Genomic DNA, 6,000 nt, shown 5'->3' with positions numbered 1-6,000 from the left:
GGCCACTCCTTCTGAAATTGGAAGTGACAAGAAAAGTGCAGAGCGGATTTTAGAGTATGTTATCAAGCACTGCAATGAGGATAGGATTATTTCTGGACTCATCAGAGCTCTTCATGTTTCAAATGAAAATTTTAAGCTCGAGAAAATGATGTTGTTGAAGAGTATTTCCTCATATGTTCACAATGAGTCAATTGCGCAGGCACAAATAATGGGACATCACGGAGTTTAGTCATGTTATAACTCCATATCTGGCTTTTGTGGATGATTAATGGAAAGCAGATGAAAGCTATGTAGTTTACAGGGCACTTCCAAATGTTTGATGGCCGCTCCTTCTGAAATCAGAAGCGACAAGAGTGGCTTTTAGAGTACGTTATCAGGCACTACAATGAGGATTGGATTATTTTTGGACACATCAGAGCTCTTCCTGCTTTCAAATGAAAAGTTTAAGCTCAAGAAAATGATGTTGCTGAAGAGTATTTCCTCAAACCTTTCGAAGGGCATCATTTTTGAGAAAATCATAGAAACTCTACAGTCACTCAAGGATCTTAACAGGCAAATATGCAGAGATTCTAACAATGAAAAATTTATGCAGGAATTGTGTTGAATAGTAGTTGTGGAGTGTACTGTAAAATTTTTTAGGGGACCTACAAAATCAATTGGGATGGTTATAACGATGCTTTATATAAGCTATGCACTTATCGCGCCAAGGACACAGAAGATATAGAAAGCATATGAAAGCTATGCAATTTATAGGGCGCTTCCAAATATTTGATGGCCGCTCCTTTTGAAATTGGAAGTGACAAGAAAAGTACAGAGTGGATTTTAGAGTACGTTATCAATCACTGCAATGAGGATTGGATTATTTCTTGACTCATCAAAGCTCTTCCTGCTTTCAAATGAAAATTTTAAGCTCAAGAAAATGATGTTGTTGAAGAGTATTTCCTCAGACCTTTTGAAGGGCATTATTTTTGAGAAAACCGTAGAAACTCTACAGTCGCTCAAGGATCTTAACAGACAAATATGCAGAGATTCTAACAGTGAAAATTTATGCAGGAATTGTGTTGCAAAGTAGCTATGGAGTGTATTGTAAAACAATTCAAGGTACCTGCAAAATCAACTGGGATGGTTATAATAATTCTTTATGTAAGCTATGGAATTATCGCGTCGAGGACATGAAAGATATAGAAAGCAGATGAAATCTATGAAATTTACAGGGTGCTTCCAAATGTTTGATGGTCATTCCTTCTGAAATCAAAAGTGATAAGAAAAGTGCAGAGTGGATTTTAGAGTACATTACCAGGCACTGCAATGAGGATTGGATTATTTTTGGACTCATCAGAGCACTTCATGCTTTCAAATGAAAATTTTAAGCTAAAAAAAATGATGTTGCTGAAGAGTATTTCCTCAGACCTTTCGAAGGGCATCATTTTTGAGAAAACCGTAGAAACTCTACAGTCGCTCCAGAATCTTAACAGGCAAATATGCAGAGATTCTAACAGTGAAAAATTTATGCAGGAAATGTGTTGCAAAGTAGCTGTGGAGTGTACTGTAAATTTTTTTAGGGGACTTGCAAAATCAATTGGGATGGTTATAACGATACTTTATGTAAGCTATGGACTTATCGTGCCGAGGACATGAAAGATATAGAAATGGACGACGCGTTTATTGATGTAAAGAAGGAGCTTCTTATGGTTGCTTCTAATCCTAAGCTTCGGGAAAGGCTTATCGAAAAATATAAAAAAAACAAACAAAAAAAAAACAAGATGATGTTTTCAAGTCTTTACATTGTTCTTAGAAATTGTAGTTGAAGATGTTGTGCAGGGAAGGTATAATCCCATAGCTGTACAAGATTCGAATCATGGTGTCATTACTGCAAGAATGGTAGTTCCTTCATGTGAAACTTGGGTTCCTGCTTGTAGAGTGTCTGACAATAATGAGGAAATCACTTCAACGCTTCCTCCTCCTTGGGCTGGTACACAATTTGATCCATTCACAATATTTTTGTGCATTTGTTTCATGTAATTACTCTTGTGGCAAAATATTCCACCAAAAAGCATTAGCCAAATTATAAAAGAAAATATGGCAAAATTTGAAAACTATGCATCTGCATTGGAGATACGAAGGTCATTGCACTTGGGAACTACTACTATAGTTGTCAGGTGAAAGAAGTGGTAGAGATTGGAAAGTATACTTGTATATTGAATAGATATAATGATTTTTGTTTGACACTCAGGAGAGCACTTATCGATAGATTGTACATTTTGGGGAATGGGAAGATTCTTGATGACTATTCTATGCACGTTAAAATAATTCCATCCCTTAACTATTACTTTCATTCTTGACACAATTTTTGTCAAACTTGATTAGTTTATCTAAACTTGTAAAAAAATGCAGAGATTCCATAAAGTAGTTGCACCTACAAACATTACAATTTCAAAATATGGAGAGCTTAATATCAGTGACAAAGATCATAAATAAACTTGCTATGGTAGACATGATGGAAAGCTACAAAGTATAAAGGAGAGATATCATAGTCACACGACAACATACAAAAAATGCAATCATGCTTCACATAAGAATCAAGGCAATCAATTCATTATTACATGGGGTGGCAACATGATCAATGATCACAACTACAAAACATCTATACAAAACAAGGAGAAAAGATAAAGAACAGTTATGAAGGTTTGAAGAGTTTCCTCCCTCAAAAATAATGTTGTAGAGAAACACAATCTAAGCACAAAGAAGCAATCAAAATTAGTTTTGACAGTCATCAATAGGTAGCATATAGGGGCATTAAATGATAATCCTTACTGTTGAAAGTCAAGTTAAAGATATGAGAAGATTGATCCAAGATCTTGTTGGTAAACATAAATTCAAAATGACAACCAAACATCAATGTGATAGAGCTTAAGACTCAAATATCACAATGAATTTAATGATAGTCTTTGTCAGAGGATGATATGAACACCCCAAGAGGAATGGTAGTCATAAAAAAGTCTTGAGACACGGAGCAGTTAAAGCTCAAAAGGGCAAGGCAAATACAGTCAGGACAATCATCTACCCAAAGGAGCAATAGAGATTCCAAGAAACATAAAGCCACCATCAATGAGCTTCCAAAGACCATTAAAATGTACAAGGGTCACATGCAGTCCTATTATGACTGTCATTATGGTCCTTCCAAGACAGACCCAGCGGTGACAAAAGAGATATATGAGGTCATGATTAAGTCTACTCAAGGTGTAGACAAGGTTAGGACAATATTAGGATAGAGTTGCAACCATTAAGACTGTAAGAGCAACCATAGAACGATCATAAGGGAGATTTATTTAATGATTTAAAAGAAGCACTCAGCCCCACGAGATAGAGCAATAGTAGTCAAGATATAAAAGAGAAGAATACTCAGTTAGCAATAAGAAGGAGATCATTATCTTTATAGAATAGAGGTCATGGAGCAACACACACTTAGATATGATCAAAGACACTCAAAACATTGAAGAGTAGAGTCAATGAATCAAGTAATGAAGGTCCAGACCTAAAGCATCTACAATGGACATCACAACTAAAGAGAAAAATAGCTAAAGGCATAAAAGATATATCTATTTTGTTCCCTGGAGGTTGCAAATATGCCCCTTCAATGTCTAAGATTTCGGCCTTAATGACTGCCCTGCTGGTTGTTTCAAGTGATGGACATGTATAAAGGAACAAGCTTATGTCACAATTTGGCACAACTTCTTGAAATCTTTATTTTTTATACAAAATCTCTTTGTGACTTATAAAATGAAACATACATCAGATCACTTGATTACCCTCCTCCTTGTGTTCAGATTTGGGGTTGTCTTTACACAGTAAAATACCCTTGACTTCAACAAAACATTGTCATTTCTCTATTTCTATCTTAATGCACAGGCTGTTGGGGAGAAAATCTTTAAAAAAGAACAAGAATAAAATCTCCTCCATATTTCTAAATAGCTTGAAGTTAGAGCTTTCAATGATATAAAAAACTCTAAATCTAAAATATTCACTGTTACGTGGGGAAACACCATAAAATCTTTTCCTGTGAAGAAATAAGGTTTTAAAAGGATTAAAACCTCATCTTTTGCGTGAATCAAACTATTGAATTCGAACTTTGAGAGACTCTTAAGTGCCCTTTTAGGAGTTTTGTTCAATTTCCTCTATGGATGAAGCCTTGCACGCCACAAATCACTATCTTTAACAAGCTTCTAATGATAAAACTGCAGTATAGAAAGGTTTGCATGCAATCTGTTTGCAATATTTCTACATACAATTTTTGCAGACCCAAAATGCAATCAAAATGTCGCTTGGGTTAATGTATGCTGGAATATTTGGCGCCAGTAGAGTGCCAACCAAAAATGGTGCCCAACATGAAATTTCACTCAAAGAAATTTTTTCATTTACCGCCATTCATCTTAGCCTATAAACAATATTTCTAAAATATTATTTTTTTATTTATGTTTTAATTAAGACAATTAGAATACTTTTAATTTTTAATTTAAGATAATATATATAAAGAATATTTTTTTTCATGAATAGGCCTTCTCTATTAGATAAAAATATTAAAGTACATATTCACAAAAAAAGGTCAGGGGATAAAAATCACCCCGCGAGAGTCACACAACAAGTTGGAATCAGAAAACAAATCTATTCATCAAAAAACTTCCTCAAGCAGCCAAAGCAGAGGCAGCCGAGGGGAGAGGATCTGGATCATCTTTCTTGCCCCATACATCAGCGGGGCCAGGAGTTGGTTCCAGCACAGACCATCCATCTTCAGGGTCTTTTTCTTCTTCTCCTTCCTCCCACCTGGGAGGAAAAATAGCTAGAGTCGGGTGAGGAAACTTGGAGGTGGTGGCAGTAGGCCACCCAGAGCCATCACCAACAACAAGAGCCAAAGTAACAGGAGCAGCAAAAGGCCACCCCAAGGTAGAGCCACGACGCAGAGGAGAAGCAGAGCGATGCCTCCACGCATCATCTCTCCCACTAGAGGAGCGATGAGGAGCCTAGGACCGTGGGGTCGGAGAGTGTCAGGCAGAGGAACTTTGACCATGGGGCAGAGTGCGATCGACAGAAACATAATCCGACGACACTCTGGCAATCGCACAAGGGGCGTTACCCCAATAATAAAGGAGCTCCTGTAAGTGGCCCACCTCAAGAGCCACTTTATCTACTTGTACGTGAATCTGCATTAATACATTATTACAAATGCAAGCTTTAGCATAAAGCGAGACATTAATATCCAAAGAGTTGTGAGTAAAAAGAACTGCATTTCTATCTTTCCAAAGAGTAAATAGGATATCCATTCTAAAAGCATTCCATATCTGGGAAAACTTGAAGGGGATTCTAGGCAAATCTCCTAGAAGAGCCATATGCCAAGAAAAGGGCTCGGGTCGAAAAGGCCGAAAGAAATCATGGATCTGGCTCCAATATTGTTGAGCTCTTCTACAGAACCAAAAAATGTGCATAAAAGTTTCTGGGTGACCACAAAAAGGGCACTGAGGATCAGGAAGCCCCAAATGCTTAAGTCTAAAACCCAAAGGAAACCCTTGAAAAGGCACACACCAAGCAAAGTGTGCAATCTTGGGTTCAGTGGTGGTGGACCAGACAACAAGAAACCCGAGTCTCCAGGATTTCTGAGAAGACTGCAAGTGCCACTGTTGGTTAAGAATATGGACCATAGGCAAATGAGGAACCGACCAGAGATAACCCATTTTGGGTTTGTAGTTGGTGAAAGGAGTCCAAGGATACCACTTCCAATCCTTCCACCAAGGTCTAATAGACTGAATGCCAAGCTTATGTAACAAATGTGAGGGTAAGGTCGAAACCTGAAGGTCGTAAGTCTGTCGATCAGGTCGAGATAGACGAAACTAGACCTGGAGGTCATCCCATGACCAGAGACTCATAAAAACTCTGGAAAATAGATCCTTAGGTGTTCGAATGTTGCATTTGTGAAAACGTAGAGCACTAACACCCTGGATTTTGGCC

This window comes from Cryptomeria japonica, chromosome 11 (genome assembly GCF_030272615.1).
Source record: "Cryptomeria japonica chromosome 11, Sugi_1.0, whole genome shotgun sequence".
NCBI classification, from domain to species: domain Eukaryota; kingdom Viridiplantae; phylum Streptophyta; class Pinopsida; order Cupressales; family Cupressaceae; genus Cryptomeria; species Cryptomeria japonica.
This window is presented reverse-complemented; position numbering follows the sequence as displayed.